Source organism: Micropterus dolomieu, linkage group LG03 (genome assembly GCF_021292245.1).
Source record: "Micropterus dolomieu isolate WLL.071019.BEF.003 ecotype Adirondacks linkage group LG03, ASM2129224v1, whole genome shotgun sequence".
Taxonomy (NCBI): domain Eukaryota; kingdom Metazoa; phylum Chordata; class Actinopteri; order Centrarchiformes; family Centrarchidae; genus Micropterus; species Micropterus dolomieu.
In genome coordinates, this window is record NC_060152.1 from 1,291,582 (window position 1) to 1,311,758 (window position 20,177).

Here is a 20,177-nt window from a genome sequence, read left to right on the forward strand (position 1 = left end):
TTAGCTGGATCTGGGGCGTCACTGTAGCTGGGAGAGCGCGACACGTTGAACACGGTGAAGCGTTCCTTCAGATTCACGCCGTGTTGAAGTAAAAGCTTCGTCATGTTGGAGCTGCTTCCTGCCTCGCACCAAACCTCCTTACTGCAGCTGGTGCATTTTGTTGCGTTCTCTGTTTTAGTGAAGCTAAGTCAAACTTTGGCGCGTTTGCTGCGGTCCGCCATGGTGCAGGACTGGAAACAGAAGGAATCTCTTCTTCATGCTTTGTTCACATAACAAATGAGGTGACGTTAGGTCGGCGTAGCAGCTCCTGGCAGATAAGAGAGACTTTGATGGAGTGTAAAATGCTCACTGCAGTTCAGTCAGGAGCTGAAATATGCAGGAAGTTTGGAACAGAGGAGCAGAATCCAAACGCACGAGTCTTAACAAATCCACTGTTCTTGTTCAACTTGGTCCAGTACACAACACACACAGTGGCGAGTTCAGTTTATCTGACTTTACTACAACTACAACTACAACTTACTACAACTCTTCTTTCTGTGTTTCCCTATTTAGTCTTGTTCTTCAGTCCCCTGTCAAGCCAGCAGACAAACCAAAGCAGAAAGCTTCCAGCAGCACTCAAACTGAAAATTACAGCTTTAAATGATAGCTCTCTGATTTCCTGGCATTGTTAACATATAATACTGTATTCAAACACCACATTGGCCCGAACTTCGGAAGGACCGAAGGACAGATTCCTTGAACTGTTCTAAAAAAAACCCCAGATTTTGTTCACTGTTGATGGATTTGAATCAGAACTTGACCGATATTGGACCGAATACTTGAGAGTTTACACAGATAACAGTGCACCCTCGTAGGGTGGGGCTTTAAACCGCAACCATGAACTGCAACATCCCTGTTTTCCCTGGTATGTTGATCAGCCTGCAAATCAGCCACCCAAACAAGCAGCGGAGGGAGGCTTCAGCAGACTGCGCTGGACGCAGCGTGTGGGAGAAGTAGATAAACAAAAGCAAGTCAAGCGATCAGATGCCTCAGCGAAGTGGATAGCTTCACACTGCATGCTGGTTAGTAAAACTCACAAACAGCGAGGATCAGTCTCTCTTCCAATGATTTGTGCTGCGCATCGCTTACAAAAAGTTTGAGACCAGTGGCGGTTCTAGACCAGTTTTATTAAGGGGGCCAGACTGAGGCCAGTTGTTTTGTCAGAGAGGGACATTCAATCAGGGACAAATGAGGCAAATTCAAGCTGTCAAAATATCCTGTTTAGTATAGAATGTAATGTTTCAGTAGCCTACAGTTATTTGTTTCAGAAACAGGATCTTTTCAGTAACTTAGTGATATATTTATTAAATTACATTATACAAAATAAAACATTCCTGTTAGACCAGTAGGCTACTGTTATCGCTTTTTGTGTATGAAAAGTGCTGTTTAAATGCAATGCGTTATTCAGTTATTATGATAATAATTGACCCTTTAAGGAGGGGGACAATTTCCAGCAATATCCAAAGGCTATCCATGCAATGGAAACATGGACAGTTTAATTTCATCGCAAGAAGAAACATTACTATGATCAATGCAGACCAGGGCTGTTCAATTACAGATTCGATTGGGGCGGATACAGAGATGGACTGGACATTTTCTCACGAGTTGGGATCATTAAGATTTTATTGACACACTTGTATTGGTACTCCTTATTGGTTCAGTTCTTTATCGATTTTCTTACCAGTCCTATTATTTACTAAATAATTGCATATATTATTTAAAAAAATTTTTTTAACTACATGTTGTTTCTAGAGCAGCAACAGGATTTACAGCAGCAAAGTCACTAATATCTCACTGGAAACAAATTTAACATGTCAGTAAAATAAATATTACATATTCCTGACATCAACATACTGTGTGAAGTTTAGAAATTATGAACAACTCAGTCCCTCCTGTCCTCCTCCCACTGCTGCTGTTGCTGGTAGAGAGGAGGGCTGGTCTGTATAATGTGTATTGTACTTTTGTGTAAAAAGCAGTATATTTAAATTAGAAGTGCACATAACAATACGATAAATCGCAGAATGAACTAGTGTGTGTGTTCATGGTGATAAAGGAACATGTGACCCGGTGCAGCAGTGAGGCTCACTGATGGGTTTAATAGTTCCTATGGCTCAGATGAAGAAAAGGCATCAGGACTTATCACAGATACATACACTGCTGGTTTGACTCTGGAATTTGGTGACAAGAAGAAAAATCTAGAATATCACTGTTGCTGAAGTAAAAGGATAAGTCATCCTTAAAAACCATGATGGTTACAGAACTGGACTACTTCAATAGTCAAATCAAAACCCAGATCGTTCCATGTGATTGTGAAACAGACAAGTGTACATTCTCCAGTAGAGCAGGAGCTCGATGGAAGCTAATCCGTCTTCTAGCTTTCCCCTCTGGCTGTGTCCAAACCCTGTTCACTCTGTCCTCTGTTTGTGCAGGGGATGACGGAGGCGGAGGAGGACAAGCTGCTGGCGCTTAAAGACTTCATGCTAAAATCCAACAAGGCCAAAGCCAACATGGGTGAGCAGAGTCACCTGGGAGAGGCGGCCCAGACTGGCGTCATCGACCTGGCGACGCTCGGCATCACCGGCCGCCAGGTCGACCTGGTCAAACCCAAGGCTGAGGTCGAGGACAAGAGAGGTAATTAATCAGCGTTATGACACAGTATTTATACTTTTATCACGATGAAACCCTCGTGCCTTCACAATGTCGTCTTTTCATCGGGGCTTTTCAAAAGGTTTCATATGTTTAAGTTTGTAGTTTTTGTATGAGCTAAAACAGTTTTAATTCTGCACTCCAGTCATTTAGTGTTGCACCTCCTTAATGTTCGGGGGAAACGTGGTCAAAAGCAGAAGCTTCCACATCCTGACTTTGAGTCCCTCGTATGGGTCCGGCTCCAAAAACAATGAAACCTACATTTCCCATAACGCAAATAAATAGTGTATTTCATTAGACAATTGTTTTCAGAGCTTGTGGAGGACTAATCGGTAATAGTTAACTCCTAATGATTCAGTTTTAAAAAAAAATAAAAATCTAAATTTTTATTTTTTTTTTAAAACTGAATTTTGGCCCATCATGTGCTGTTTTGTAGCTTGAGAGGTGGTGAGTCTGATAGTACAGTGCAAGCGGCAAGTTTGCTACAGAAGCTCTCTTAGCTATTTAATCTAATAAATAAACATAATTAACTCACAAAATGTCGAGAGGAAATATTCTTACAGAAAAATACAACAGTACACCTTCTGAAGTCAAGTTTCTCTCTTTCAACCAACTAATCGCCTTGTTAACTCATCGTAAAACGGCACTCGCCCTGCTCCAGTTCTGCTGCCCATTCTGGACTCAAGTAAGCTGCACGGCTAACTGGGTAACAACCATTGGCAGCAGTTACTGTATGAACTGACATGTGATATGTTGCCTCCTGTTTTATTGGAGTATGACTGGACAGGTGGAGACTTGTAATTCTTACACATTTTTGGTGCACACCTTTTTAAAGTGTCAGTAAATTAATGAAAGCTGTTCACAGTGTTGTTTGTGGATTATCAAGAGTAACAATCTAAATTTGCGCCCTTCCATACTCAGTGTTTACACACAAGTGTTTATACACAAGTATGATAAAATGCAGTGCACTATTAGTACGCGTATGATGCACTCATAACAGTCAAACAGTTGAGTATAACACGCTGGACACTTCTCACCCTCAACGGTTGCCATCTTAGATTGTAAAAGTAAAAGTGTGTTCATTTTTAATGAGCTGACGAGGGATGAAACGGTTTTTTATGTCATGTTTATAGTGACCAAAATTATGACTGTTATCATTATTATCACGGTATTAGGGCTGTCTCTGACTAAGGATTTACGTAGTCGAATCAGAATTGTCAAGTCCTGCCTAGTCGACTGATAGTCGAATCATGTGTGTTTTGTGCACGGCGAATGCTAGCACTTTAATCTTGAGACGCTGCAGAACTGTAAATTTTCACCAAAACTGACCCCACACGACATACACTCTGCAGACACACGACACACACAGCAGCAGAACAACGTGTAGCGTTTTTACAAGAGCAGCAACACTGAGAGCTTCAGTTTCCACGCTGTTAGCAAGTCAGAGACAAACCAAAGCTAAAAGTTAGCTCGCCCTGCATTCACTGTAAGGTCATTTTCTACTGATAAATAATATTTCTTGAGTTGTCACTTAAATTATCCCTAATGTTTCCAACAATTTTCAAACCCACATAAATCTGTTATTTTAATAATCAAAGTAACGGTGCGTTTCATTTTGTCGCCTGTCAGTGGCGTCATATGGCGAATATTATTCTTTTATTCTATTCTTTATTATTTATTATTCTTGCTATTGTTTTGATGTGAGAGACCCCTATCGGCAGAAATGTGCGTTTAAGCTAGCAGTTGACTCTATGGTCAACTGCTAGAAGTTGAAGTGAATAAAAAATCCAAAGTAAGGATTATTGAAGAGTCAAAAGTAGATGCCACTTATTTCTGGTGCTGGCAGTATTCCCTTTTCACAGTAGCAATGAAATATTTCTTGTAAATCTCAACTTAAACATTAATGTAATCAAATCAAACCAGAGCTATTTGCCATTACCTTTTATCTAGCTTGTTAAAACAAGTTTCCATCAGAGTCCACTTTTCTTGTTTTTTCTGAACAGGTATCAGCAGAAACATTTTTCTTTTATCAGGGAGCAGCAGAAACAGTCTGTGTTCAGTAGTGAACACACAACAAGTGTCCCTGTTAGAGTGAGATGAATTGCTCGCCTCACGCACACGCCGCCCGCCGCCGAAGTTGAATTCTCTTGAACTTTTTGTACACGACGTGCAGCACAAATCACTGGAAGAGAGACTGATCCTCGCTGTTTGTGAGTTTCCAGAATCTATTACTGTTAACTAAACAGGACATCAGCAGGAGGAATTCACATGGCAGAGCATCCCCGCAAAACTAGATGAAGCCTATCAGGGAAAGTTCTGCAGCCTATAATTTTAACTTACATTAAATAGGCTACAGCTGTGTCGCACAAAGAAGCCGTTACCATGGTTATTCTCCATAGAGCGCCTGCCGTTTACTCGCGGAGCGCTGTCTCCTGTTCACCTGAGAAGCAAAGAGCAACCCCACAAGACCGTGCCGACTAACCTCAAACCGCAAGACAGCTCAGCCTGCAGTAAACAAGAATACAAACATTGGTAATGAGGTATTTAAAGTCAAAAAAGTTTTCATTGTTAAAGCTTCTTCAGAGCAGGATTGGTTGTTTCCATCTCCTGTCGGTTGTGTGGAAACCTCTGATAATGTTGGTGCAGAGCCTTTTGAGTTCCAGCTCCGTGCATCTCCATGACCAGAGCTAACTCTGCGCTCCTCATGTTTTACTGTAACTCAGTAGTTACAGTAAATAGTAATAGTTACTATTGAGTATTACTGCCATCTGCAGCCAAAACACTGAAGAGAAAAACAGCCCTGAGCGAACTCCCCTCTTTAATCTCCATCATTAATCACTTTCTCTTTGTGTTCTCCAAATACCCGACAGTCCTCAGATTCCCTCAGCACGGCAAAAAATGCTCATCTGATAGGGGTGTGGAGTACTGGAATTGTGTTTTTGAGTCTTAAAATATGAAGTTAAGGTGACTTAATTTACCTGTTTTTTCTTACATTTGCACAGATGTCAGTCCATGTTTATAATTTCACTCTATTCTTAAATTATGAAATCTTCACTCAGTGTGTTTTTTAATTGGAAACAAGACCAAATCTCAAACAATTTTATTATGTTCTCTTTTTTTATCTCTTTATTAAAAACTCAAGGTACCATAAAAGCCTAAAAAGATCCAGCGCTTGATTCCAGATCAACATTTTTTTGCAGTTGTAACCAGCACATCTGTTGAGCATGTGGTGATGCCAAACATTTATACACTTAAAGCTCTGTGGCATGAGAAAGGGTCTAACATGCTGTTTTTATGTACCTGTTGTGTTTGGATCCTGCAGCGAGAAAGCACACAAAGCAGGACTCCACCATGAATGAGGAGTGGAAGAGCATGTTTGGATCTCAGGAGCCGCCCTCCGCCCAGCCCGCCACGGTAACCCCGCATTTCTAATACTGCGTCTGGTGTAGGTGTGGCTGAGATTTATAGGTGTTTACAGTAATCAGTGTGTCTGGTGCTGTACTGCCAGAGGTATATTCACACCAACTCTGTTTTCCAAAAGGGTTTTATTACCCTAAATGTGTTAGTAGTTTTTTTAGGCACATGTTCAAAGCCATTTTGCTAAGTAAAATGACAAAATGGACTTTTCTTCCAGCCACTTTTTCCTTTTTATTTCCATTTCTGCCAATTTCCTTTTGAATTTCACATAATTACTATTAAACATTGTACACAAAAAAACAGAATATGGTAACACATTACAAAGAAAATATGAGGACCTTTTAAAAAGAATAAACACAAAGACTCTTGGCTTTAGAGTTGATTTGGCTTAGACTAAGATGACCGATATCATTTGAGGTAAAGTATTGTGTATCAGTACATACTGTAGTTTTTATATTGTACAGCAGTAAGATGTTTGGCTCTTTGTCTGCAACATTGATCCAGTGACAAGCTTTTAGTGACTGTTTGACTCGTTCACTTGGCTTCATTTCTTTGGCAGAGGACACAGAAACATGTGCTTCTTATTATGTAATGTTACCAAGCTGAATGTGTTGATCTCTGTAGTCTGAAAGTCTGTTTTGATTTAACAGATAGCTAGCCAAAGGTAATAATGTAACACTATATAAAAATGAACATAGAAAATGTTGTTCCAGTTTTTTGAGAGGGACCAGTAGAGAACCAACTGGGTGTCAGTTTCCAAGTAAAACCTGTAAAACCAAACCAAATCTGTTAAACAAATATGTAACTGATGAGCCACAGCAGACTGATTAAATCCTTCCATCACTTAGCTCAGAGATGATTAGACTGATTTGTTGTTAATGGCATGAATACATTTAACCAGTCTGCCGACGGGCCGGCGAGTCAAGTCAGGAAAAGCGCCGTGGCACCGGCGGTGCCTGTCCTGCAGTCGGTGGCGAGCGGCCCTGCCTACCAGCGCCGCATCAACACCTGCAAGGCGGAGCTGCAGCAGCTGGTGCAGCAGAAGAGGGAGCAGTGCAGCGCCGAGCGCATGGCCAAACAGATGATGGAGAGCGCGGAGTGGGAAAGTCGACCTCCTCCACCTGGTAACAACCTCAGACACACTTTCACACCTATATTTTAACACACACACACGCAGTCACATATACACAGTCTATCTGTTGTTTTTGTCCTGATTCTGTTTAATACGGTGATTCTCAAGGTGGGGTCCAGGGACCCAGTAGTTCTTGAGGGGGCTCCAGGGGGTCCCCAGCTAAAAGTGGAATAATTTATTTTCACTATAATTCCATCCATAAATAACACAATGACAGAATGTGTGACTATTTGGGTCATGGGCTTCATACACTTTCTGTTATCAAACAGCAATTAAAGCAAAAATCCTATCAGATGGGCGGTCCTGGGATAAAATCTTATCAAATGGGGGTCCCTGGTCTAATTTGTGTCAGTTTAGGGGTCCATGAAGTGACAAGGTTTGAGAACCACTGGTTTAATCTACTCATTTGTTTGACTGCTTCTAGGGATGCATCGATCCGGTACTGATATTGGAGATCGGCTAGACACTGACTTAGATAGCTGGACCAGGTATTGGTCACAAGGTGGCCGATCTATTCAGTTCAATAACACAGGTACTACGCAATGCTTCAGCAGTGTGCCAGTAGACCCAAACATTTTGCTTGGAGAGCTAACTTAGCATTTTGTTTTTTACGAAGTTAGGAAGTAGTGTTGAAGTCAAGCCTGATGTTGCCTTACACAAAATAATGATTCCCAGTTTCTTCCTTACAGTGAGGAATACAGCTTATTTAGTTTACATCTATCTGATCTGCCGATACCCAAAGTCCAGGTATTGATATCGGAATTGAGACTGAAAAAGTCAGGTCGGTGCATCCCTAGCTGTTTCAACATAGATTTAAAAGCCTAACTACGCACGGATGCCAGTGTCATCGTTTGGTCCCTGTCGAACAAATAAACAAATATCCGGGTTCGAGAGCATTTTAGTGATTCTGATGGTGTATCCATTTGACATGTGAGGTCGGAATATCCGAGTTCCATGTTGGAAATTTCAACTTGAACGCAACAAGTAGAATTTTCCGACTCGGGAGCACCTTACCAACCCCGACCTCGAGTCCTGCTCCGAGCTGCAACAGTAGTGAAAACTATAGTAAAAAATATGGGTATGACGTCACATTTCAGAGGTAAATGGAATGCTGCATGAATCTAATGAGGTTCAACTTTCAGCAGTGTTTCAACTAACTAAACTTTTTTAATTTACTAAAACTCACAGTTTAATTTTAGTAGTGACATAATTAACGTTTATTAGTTACAGCCAGCAGTGGTGTTTTTACCATTTTAACTGGTGAAATTGTGGTCAGTGTCAGCGATACCTGAGTGGTATCTAAATGGCTCCTTGCTAATAAAATTAGTAGAGGAGAGATCCAAAATTAGTATAAAATCTAAGCGTAACTCTACCGGTTTAGTTGTCACACATTCACATAACTTACATTACCTTTTCAATCCACTGTTTAGAGAAAGGAAATGTAATCATTTATTAGATTCTGTGTTGAAATAATTAAACCTTTAAAGATGACCTGTTTTGGCATCATGCCTAAAACACTTTTAGATTGGACGTATCAGACTAGAAATTAAAACGTTTCGGTTTTAACATAATTTGCACTGAAGCAGCAGTTTCTCCCCCAGAAACTTAATGAGGCTCACTTGCTGTGTAAATGTGTGTTTCAGGGTGGCACCCTAAAGGGCTGCTGGTCGCCCACCTCCACGAACACAAAGCTGCCGTGAACCGCATCAGGGTCTCAGACGAACACTCCATCTTTGCTACGGCGTCCAATGACGGCACCGTTAAAGTCTGGGACAGTCAGAAGATGGAGGGAAAGACCACGACCACCAGGTGAGTCTGATGAGACAAGATGCCCGTTTGTCACGTGTCTGAGTTCACAGTATGTTTTTGCTGCTAATAACCTGAAACCCCCTGAACATCTCGTTTTTGCTGACGTCCAGCGGTTTAACTTCTCACCTTGCTGCAGTGGCGTACAGTTGCACTCCAGGGAGAACACAAGTAGACACAGCTTCTCTTAATTAATTTATTTGCTGTGTCTCAATTCAGATACTTCCATTAGTACACCGGAAATGATGATCACAGTGTTTGACAACTTCTTTTTCTTCTTCTTCTTTTTTTTTTTATAGCAATTTGTCACCGGGCGGATCATGATTGCCATCGTTTAACCGCGAATTTCACACGCAAAAATACCTGCTGGCTTATTTGCTCACTTGACTTCATTAAATTTGATTAAAAATGAAGAAAAATAACCTTCATTTTTATAATCGCGACCTCTGCAGCTTCCTCAGCCACCATTTTCACAAGTTCCTGGTTCCTCCCCTTCTGCTACGTAGCCAAGATGGCGACTGCTGAGGGTTAGAAGTGTCCAGCGTTCCACACTCAACCTTTTGACCGTTATGAGTAACACCATCAGGGTACTTCTACTGCTCTGCATTTTGCCATAATTGTCAGTCTGCACGCAAAATATCAAGTGTGAATTTGGAAGGGTACGAACTAAGACACAGCAATTATTTACTGGGCAAAATGTTTTTATGAATTGTATCAAAACAACACAAGTCTTCTGTGATTATCCACCATTAATTCACTAAATGTGAGTCTTACAATTAAAACTAAAATATTATATGCTCACTACTAATCTTCTCACTTCTCTACACGCTGCTATGAAGTCATGTTTTGTTAAAGGGACAGGGAAGGAGGCAGCACAAGAAACTCTACTGACTGATTAAGTTTAATAATTAATGTTTACACGACTGATATATGTGATCTGATATAATTGCAGTGTTTCCCACGTATAGACTTTACTTGGGCGGACCGCCCAGGAATATTTGGTGACCCATTTTAGCATTTTGCAGAGAAACACAGAGAGAGATTTGATCTGGTATTACAAGATGCGCACACGGTGGATATTTTACAAGCACAGACCAGTTAAAGCATAGAGAACAGTAAACACAACAGTACAGGTGTCATTCAGTACCACGGTGGTTTTGATTGTTTCGATAGGCTACTTCATTAACAAGCCTCCTCCACATGCGGCGCACCTGCAGCTGGGAAAATTTAGAAGTCGTCTTTTGGATTCTTGTGTCTTTTTGCCGACTTTATAAAACATACAGCTGATGGAGAAAGTCAGCAGAGCAGACACAGAGAGACAGTAAGAGGTGGGGCAGAGGGGTAGGTGTGAGTGGGGAAAAGAGAACTAAATGGAAAAGGAAGGTGGAGAATGAAGTAGAATTTAATTGGCGAAATAACCAGCTAGAAATAGAAATATGCCGCATTAACACCCCCCAAGCCTTCGCCACAGTTGCACTGTTTTTCTGGGGGAAACAAAGACCCAGTTTTTTCTCCTGCAGTGCTCTGAGAGGGAAGTTAATGTCACAGTAATGCTCAAATTCTTACTATAAATATTACAGACAAACTAACTCTCAGCTGTGTGTTGTGTTGTGGACTTCATCATCTGACCAGGACGATCAAGGAGCTGTTGCGCCTCTTTCTTTCTCACAGCATCTCAAACTTCAACACATTCATTTTCACATGTGTGTCTTGACTTCTTGCATGTTTATGAATAAATCCAGAATAATTAAATTCAGATTCAGTTAAAGCACTGAGGGACTTGGAGGACAGTTTTCCCACCGTTCTTCTCACCCGTTCTCAGTCCAGCCGCAGACTAAAGAGCTGTGAAAACATTTTACACCGTGTCTGTACATTAACAGCGCTGTTGTGTTGACACTGTGTGTTCCTGCAGGTCGGTGTTGACTTACTCTCGTATTGGCGGTCACGTGAAGACGCTGACCTTCTGTCAGGGGTCACATTACTTAGCGGTGGCCTCAGACAACGGATCCATCCAGCTGCTGGCGGTTGAAGCAAACAAACCGCCCAAATCCCCCAAAGTTCAGCCGTTCCAGACGAGGTAAGAGACACACATGCACAGGTAAACACCTTGTTCTTACTGATGACATGGTTCATCTATCTCGTGTGTCCTCCCGCTCAGGTCTCTGGACCTGCAGGAGGACGGCTGTGCGGTTGACATCCACCATTTCAACTCCGGCGCTCAGTCGGTGTTGGCGTACGCCACTGTCAACGGCTCGCTGGTCGGCTGGGACCTTCGCTCCAACTCCAACGCCTGGACGCTCCGTCACGACCTACGCCTGGGACTCATCACCTCCTTCACCGTTGACATGCACCAGTGCTGGCTCTGCCTAGGTCTGTGTGTGGGCTTGTGTTGCCATCTTTGTGAGGACATTTCTGTATCAAAAGAAAAAATTGTGTGTTTAAGTTCATACACCTGCTGTAATCTGATGTTTTTACCAAAGTTTGTAGCAGCAGAGAATGGATGCACAGGCCTTACAGTTCTCCAGCACTGTGCCGTTACAAAACTAGTTTGTTCTAGTTTTCCTCTGCACAATTGGTGACTTGTCTCTGTCGGTGTGTATAATTTACACGAAAGAAAGGGGACTGGCACTTCCTGGCTATGTGGACACTCATTGGCTATTGTAGGCTGTGAACAGGGCATGGAAGTTTCTATTGGGTCAATTAAGGTGTCACTCAAAGGTCAACGTGTAGACGCTATTGTTTACATGCTTACCTTAGTTAGGCTAATATAAAACGACGCAACAGCAGTCGTGTGTATTTATTGATATAATAATGTGTTTTGGACTACATCTTTTACTGGGTTGGATCGTCTGGACAATTTTTGTCGGAATATAATCCACCGGTGGACTAAGGCTTTACAGATAAGTGGCGTCAATTGTGATTATAGGCAGTGCTGGAAGTGGGTCATCGATACCAGTTAAGTTAATTCTTCTCTAATTTTGCTCTTTGGCGTCCCGGGACTTTTCTTGCGTACCGGTGGGCTCTATGTGGTGCTCATCTGTTCCCATTCTCGCCTGTCTGCTAATCTCTGTCGGTGGAGACGGAGCAGGTAGACGCTCGGATGCCTTTCATGCAGCCGAGTGCAGAAAGTTGCTGTCACAGTAACTTTTTGTGAACCGACCAGTCACAGCCTGGATGGGGCGAGGCATTAAAAAAGTTTGATGCCCTTCAGCAAACTTTTAAAATGTTGAACTCGTCGTTCTGCATGATTGATTATTAGTTCATTATTAGATCACTTTACAAACGAACTGTTAAAACTCTGGATAAGAAACCATGTATTTCTCATCACTGTCCAATATTACAAAAATATAGATTGCTCAGTTGGGATAATATGGTTAAATACTCAAATCTATGTCTTATTTATAAAATTATTCATGGTTTATCTTCCCCTCCCCTCCAACAGTTTGTCAATACCCGAACAGCTGATTCCTGCAGGACCAGAGGTGCAGCTAGGGGAGATTGTATCATTCCCTTTAGGAAAAGTGTATTTGGTCATACTGCTTTTTCTGTTGTAGCTGCTGCTGAGTGGAACCTCACCCCCATAACTATCAGAAATATAAACACGTATAGTTCATTTAAGATTCAGTTAAGGAAATGGCTTATTGATCATCAGAGCTGTCAACATTAACCTATTACTACACATGCTCTTGACGCACACTGTTGACTTTTTTTTCCCTTATGTGTGTGTCATGTTTTTACGTGATGTTTGTCCGATTGTTGTTTTGATGTGTTTAGATTGTATATTCTAATATAATAGATATTTTACTAAATGTATCTTAATTTTTTAGTGCTATGTACTATGTAATCTTTTTTAGGGTGACTCTTACCATCTGTCTAGGGACTGCAGATGAAAAATAGCCTTTAGGCTAATTCTGGCATATTGACAGAAATGTTTATGAATATGCACTGTCCCTGTAATAAATAAATAGAAAAAAAAAAAATAGTTAGTACTTAGCATGAACTAATTGGAACAAATTGTTCTTACACATGGATTTAATAAATGAAAACCCACAGAAATTAAACTGTTGTCAATCTGGAATTAATATTACACTAGTGGTGAGCTTTATAGTTTACTATAATTTGAAACTATAATGAAACAATGTAGCCCTAGGACCAGCCGATACACACACACCCCCATGTGAATGGGGAGTACCAGCAGGGCTGGGCAATAAAACAATAATGATAATTATCATGATATAATTCTTCTCAGTAGCAATATAACAAATGGTCAATAAATGTTTCATTTAATTCATTTGAATCACGAACAAATCAGCACTTCATTTGTCCATTAAGATATTTATTTTGTTGAAAAGGGACTGAAAAAAAGATTTTACTTAATCAGAATTGTTTTGAATGTTTTACCTCAGATTTGCACAGTGTTTGGCATCAAGTGTTTGTTCTGACCTTAAAAATACTTGTATACACAATTAACCAGCTGGTTTCTTCAACTTTAACTCAGGAGCAAAAATCAGCCTTTAAACCTGAAAGAAATAATGATTTGACATTTATAAAGAGAATTATCGATTTTATCGTGGTAACATTTTCGGCCATATTGCCCAGCACTAAGTACCAGCACCTATATTTTCCATTTCAAGCAGTGATCATAGGTGGTGGCAGAAAATGTTACCAGAATTTAGGAAATGAAGTGTCTAATGCTCAATTCAGGCACAGAAAAAATTCTTGCTTTAAGCCCTGCTGGATGCAAAATGCGTAGTTAACTATTCTGAAAATATTAAAATTTGAAAATAAGATGAAAATCTGTCCGTAACATTACAACAACTACTCTCTTGAATAAAAATCATTGTATTTTTAGATGAACTTCTGTTAAACTGAGGCTGTTGAGCCTGTAAATGGATCATAGAATACTTGTGGAATCATTGAGTTTTGAGACTTGCAACGTAAACCGGTCACTTCAATGTAAAATCCTGTAGTTCACCTCCCAGCTGTCTGTTTCCTCCACAGGTACGAGCAGTGGCACCATGGCCTGCTGGGATATGCGGTTCCAGCTCCCCATCTCAAACCACTCCCACCCAGCCCGAGCACGAATCAGACGACTGCTGATGCATCCGCTCTACCAATCATCTGTCATCGCAGGTGAGAGGACGAAAGCGGAATGATCTGTTTATATATTTAATATGTGAAATGTTATTTAGATTTAGTTGAGTTTAGATTGAAGGACCTTTAGTACAGTGAACTAATAAATAAGATCAGTTTAACCTACCAGGACGTGTGAGTCAAGTGTGACTTAGGTTACACACAAACTGATCAGACAGAAGCTGATGGTGACAGCTGGATGTCTGTCTGTCTGATAATCTGTCTGTCCGTCTGAGTTCAGCTGTCCAGGGGAATAATGAAGTGTCGATGTGGGACATGGAGACCGGGGATCGGAAGTTCACTCTGTGGGCGAGCTCTGCACCTCCACTCTCTGAGATGCAGGTAGGCGTGTGCGTGTGTGTAGATTTATATTTAGTATTCAACAGACACAGCATTTCACTCCTAAAATGAGAGATGGACAAAAAAAGGATCTAAATCGGTGCCTGCTATCAGAAGACAACATGACTATGTAACAGCAGACAGACTGAGACAGAGAGCAGCTGGTGAACATAGTGGAGCATTTAGCAGCGAAAGAGTCAGATATTTCCCTCAGCAGCTGGTGGAGACCAAACACAGAGCTAGCAGAGAGAGAACACTGGTCTGGAGATAAGCAGCTGTTTGATAACAACTTCATATCAACTTTAAAGGTGACACAAAGTCAGGTGTTCTGTTGCCACTGAAGGTGTGTGTTTGTTTTGCAGCCGTCTCCTCACAGTGTTCACGGGATCTACTGCAGTCCTGCTGACGGGAACCCTCTGCTGCTGACTGCTGGATCTGACATGAGGATCAGGTCTGAACCAGACAAACCCAACAACAACACACCGCCTCCGTACAACCTCAGTGTGATACAAAACACAGTCAGTGTTATGAACTGAAGGTTATACCAAAGCATGCAGACTTGGTCATAAACTAGGTCAATAAATGATTACTAAACATCACTGAGGCTCACAGTGAAGAGACAAAAACACCAGATCTTTTATTTTAGACATCTTTAATTGTAGATTTCGAAAAGCTGCTCCAGAATCTGCAGAGCTCTTCAGTCTAGTAGGAGCCAGTGTCACCGTCATCCTGTTTCCTCCAAGTCCTAATAATAATAATAATCCTCCGTTAGTTAAGAAGTGGTGTGAGAAAAGTATTCGTTATTGAAATGACCTTGTAATAGCCGTAAAGAGCTAAAGACCACATTCATTTTTACTACCCCCCCTCATCTTTTCCAGCTTTTTCACTACTGATTAGCTGCTCCCTTTTAACAGCTGCTAAGTTGAGTTACTGCTCAGATGAGTTCAGCAGAATTTCTTCTCACAGACACAAATAAAAACAGATGAGACTGAAAAGGTTGAAAGCTGAGATGTGAATTACTGGACACCGGTCAAAACAAAAACGATAAAGAAACCCAGACAGCTGGTACTTTATCATTACTCTCGAGCGTATTTTAAAATAAAAAGTTTTGTTGTGGTTTTCAGGTTCTGGGATCTGGCGTATCCTGAGAGGTCATATATCGTGGCGGGAGGAGCCAACGACTCGCTGCACTGTCCGTCTGTTCTCTACAGCCGGAAGATCATCGAAGGAACCGAAGTCGTACAGGTGGGTGAACACACACACACACAGGTGACAGGTGCACTACTACTACTGCAGTCTTAATACTGCAACTGAGACTTCTACTTCTACCATCTTTACTCCTGTTGTTAGTACTGCCACTACTACTAATGTAGTCTTAATTACTACTACTACCACTGCTGCTACTTGTAGAACTACAATTTTATACTATGAATAGTACTACCACTACTACAGTCTTTACGACAAATCATACTACTACTGCAGTTTTTACAAATACCACTGTTTCTACTACAGTTTTTACTGCAACTACGACTACATTTCAGCTTAGGAAATTTTTTCTCCTTTCATATCTTATTGAGCTTCACTCAGAAAAATCTAATTTGTCCAATGACAGTGCACGGACAGGAAGAGAGGCTGATGGGAAATGTAGTTTCTAACTGGACCAACTGACCAGTTGTCTCTTTCATTAGTTAACATTTCTGAAGTTCAGTCAGTTTGAAGGTGTTTTGATGTCCAGATCGAACTCTTCTGTAAACTTATTTCCCATCATGCCTCCTGTGAGTGTGTAAAAATCTCACGTGTCTTCTGCAGGAGATCCACAGTAAACAGAAGAGCGGCGTGGTGGAGGACTCACCTCGCCGCGGCCCAGAATCCCTCCCCGTGGGACACCATGACATCATCACTGACATTGCCACCTTTCAGACCACACAGGGCTTCATCGTCACCTCGTCCAGAGACGGCATCGTCAAAGTCTGGAAGTGAGGACGAGCGGCGCCAACAGTACACACACACACCAACGCACACACGGGATACATGTTTAAGGACACGTGCTCAGACTGTCTTTTTGAGTTCTCTAGCTTTCTCACAAACCTGGTTCATTCATTTCTGACCTAAAATCGTTTGAGACAGGAACTGACATCATGTGCACAACGCCCCCATTCGCTTTTATGGAAGAGGATTAGGGCTGCATTTGAAAAAGACAGAATTCTGACATAAAGGTCAACTCAGAGAAGAATTCTGGAAGTCAAAATTCTGAGATTTAAAAAAATCACGTGGCCCTAATCCTCTTCCCTACGCTTGTTACATTTCCATTTTCATGGAAAAGGTGAACTACAGCATTTGTACTGTAGTTCATGTAGTTGAACACATCGTCCTGCCAGCTGCTTCTGATCATGCGTAAACGTTCTTCAGCAGCTTGCAGGTGTTACAGAGGATCAGTTCCTGCATCAATTTCTGATTTTTGCACTTAATAATATTTATTTTGACACAAATTACCAGGATGTCAAACAGCCAAAACATATAAAGTGTATTCACTGATGCGTAGTGAGTTTGAGTGCACAGATTACTGATTTGAGTGCATCAATTACTAAACTAGAAAACTATTTATCACATGTTTTCTCTCTCTAGATTCAGATCCAGTTGGTTCAATGGGAACTGGGCCTCAACCTACTCGTTTTAGAGAGTCCAAGTCCCTCCCTTCTGCCCCATTGGACCTTATTTTGGAAAAAATATGTACGGTAGTCAACTGAGAGAGGCAACAAGAGATCTCATTTGAATTGTGTCCTGAATCACACACATGATGTTTGTCAGGTTAAAAGATAATTTAAGTCAAGAAAGTCGTTTTCTCTCGCCGTTGACTACCGTACATATTTCTGGAGAAATATGATCCCATGGCGGTCCACCGGAAGGGGAGGGGTTTAAGCTCTTTACTGGATGTAGCTGATTAGAATGTGATTTGCATAAAATCAATATATTAATTAACACATCCACAGCTTGAAAAACTGGAGCAACGAGATGTATTTACATGTTTTTTGTGATTTTCTAGGAGACCAAAATTCTATAATAAAAAAATATTATGTTTAAAACTTTAAATTTAATCTTGTAAAAATGAGGAACTTATGATGTGTTTAAACTGAGTCAACTTATCGCCACGTGATCAGAGACAATAAATTACCAACTTGGACCTGATTCTGGACTTTCTTTATCTTTTAGACGCAATGGATGTAAATTCTATTCAACATTTTTCATTCCCCCTAAAAACTGTTTATTAATAGGTGAATGTTAGAGCCAAAAACCCCCAAACATTTACACACACATGCACTCTCTTTCTCTCTCGTTCTCTGTACATAAGTTATTTTAAATCTGAGTAATATAAAGTTTAATTTGAAACTTCATCAGATGATGATTTGTTGCTGTAGAAATGTTACAACACTGCAGATGAACCAAGTGACCTGCATTTCAATGTTTGTCCCATTTGTTAAATAAAATCTGCAAAAAATCTATTCTCCTCATGTTTGTGTTATTGATCGGTTTGATTCAATAAAATGACTGGATGTATAACTGGGTTATCTTTCCACCAGGATGGATAGTAAATTAGAAATATCATTATTAGTAGAGACTCAAGTATTTCAAGTGTTAATCAGTCAAATGAGTTTCAACAGCGGGGCTGCAATGATTTTATCGATTAATCTCAAAAAAGTCTATGTTTATAAAAAACATTCCCACAGTGCTGTATTCAATTTATTTTTTCTGAACAGAAATCTCAACATCTTCAATCAGTGTCATATAACTGAAACAATTAAAAATCATCAAAATATTTGCTGATTACTTTCCTGTTAATGGACTTATTGTTGCAGCTCTAATCAACAGGAATGGAAACGTGACCAAAAACTGAAAATCCAATCATAGCTTAGCAACCGTACTGAGGCCTAGCAGGGGCGAATTCAATCTCAAAACGTTTAGCACCGTATGCTACGTTTTCTGATTGAATGACATGTTTCCTTGAAATGGTGTGTAATGTTGCGCAACAGGCTTCGAGGTACGTTTTTTTCTGTTTGGTGGGCGTGTCACAGGTGTTACCACGGTGTTTTGGCAGGAAAATGCAGTGCACTGGTGTGACAGGGTGTTCGAGGCACCACCGTTTCTGTTGCTACATTTTGTCGGCGCTGAACTCGACCCAGATCTGTCAGGCTCTGGATCTTACGTTGCGTTCCAGGCAACTTTCCGACAGCTAACTGGAAAAAGTACCATTTTAAGGCCGCTTGACTCCGATGATTCATCTTGTGAGCTCTGAGAAAAATATGTCCCCCGACTGCTGAATGATGTCACACAACAACAGCAACTCCCATGGAAGCACACATTGTAAATAGTAATTAATAAACGAAAAGGAAATATAAAGTAGGGAGGTCTCGAGAACCGATACTGAGCAACAACCAAACAACCAACCAAACAACCTAAATTCTGAAAACATGTTGGTACTCGTTTTACTAGGTACTGAAAGTACTGGAGAGCCAACATGTGGAAGATCGCTTCAAGTGCTGCTGCAGCGACAGTCCCGCCTCGACTCGTTGAAAAGAAATGAGTTTGGAAACAGGTGAAGTTAGTTTCACGGCTGTCTCCTTCTACAGCTCTGTGCCAAAGCCTCGATTTCCAGTTGTTCTTGTAATGTTCAAATGTTTTTATTAAAGCAGTGTATGTTGAAGTTAATGGGATTTATTGTTTTGCTTTTTACCGTGGTATCGCATTGTTATCGAGAAAAACCAGGATGGCGCCGCAGACGGCCGCCTCGGGATTACACTCCGTAGTGCTTTTTGTGTTTTTGTTAAATAACGCTGTTTTCTGCCATCCCTTCTCTGGTAACTTTTACCAGAAGAGCTCTTCAACATTGGACTTCAACTGCTCATACTATTCCACCGCTCTTTATTGACCCTGGAACTTTCCCGGAGTTACTAGTTGGAGGAGCGGCAGCTCTGTTTGGGATCCTTCGGAAACGGCGCAGGGGAAAACGTGCAGGCGCACTGGTTAAGCTGAGACAGCGGGGATTTCGCACTGCGCTCCCTTCAATCCACCTGGCGAATATCCGCTCTCTGGCCAACAAAATGGACGAACTGCTGCTGCTCAACAGAAATAACTCGGACTTCTGCAGATCTGCTGCCCTCTTTTTCACTGAATCCTGGCTCAACGAGCGCATCTTCATCTACCGGGATTTAATCTCCTCCACGCGGATCGCGAAAGGGAGCTCATGGGAAAAACACGGGGAGGCGGACTCTGTTTCTATATAAACGAAGGTTGGTGCACAGATGCCACAGTGTTGAAGAAATCATGCAGGCCTCACCTAGAGACATTATTTATAAACTGTAAACCATTTTATTCACCACGGGAGTTTTCCTCGTTTGTTCTGGTTGCCGTTTACATTCCATCTCAGGCCTGTGTTAGTGAGGCGTTACTACACCTGGCCGACCAGATAACTAACGTGGAGAAAAAACACCCAGACTCCCTGCTCATTGTTCTTGGGGACTTTAACAGAGCAAACCTCAGTCATGAACTTCCAAAGTACAGACAGCATATTTAGTGTCCCACCAGGGACACTAACACACTGGACCACTGCTACACAACATTAAAGGACGCCTATCGCTCTGTTCCCCGTGCAGCCTTGGGACTCTCTGAT

The 20,177-nt window shown here is 41.3% G+C and overlaps 1 protein-coding gene and 1 long non-coding RNA gene across 2 annotated transcripts in view; one reads left to right on the plus strand and one right to left on the minus strand.

Annotated features, from left to right (window-relative positions):
• atp2c1 (ATPase secretory pathway Ca2+ transporting 1) overlaps positions 1–20,177 on the plus strand; it is a 111,817-nt gene that overhangs the window by 73,036 nt on the left and 18,604 nt on the right. The window lies entirely within an intron of this gene.
• LOC123968755 lies at positions 15,148–16,714 on the minus strand. Its single transcript, XR_006824535.1, has 2 exons — positions 16,309–16,714; positions 15,148–15,257 (listed from the first exon to the last, which is right to left on the minus strand). It is a non-coding gene; the product is annotated as an uncharacterized LOC123968755 (long non-coding RNA).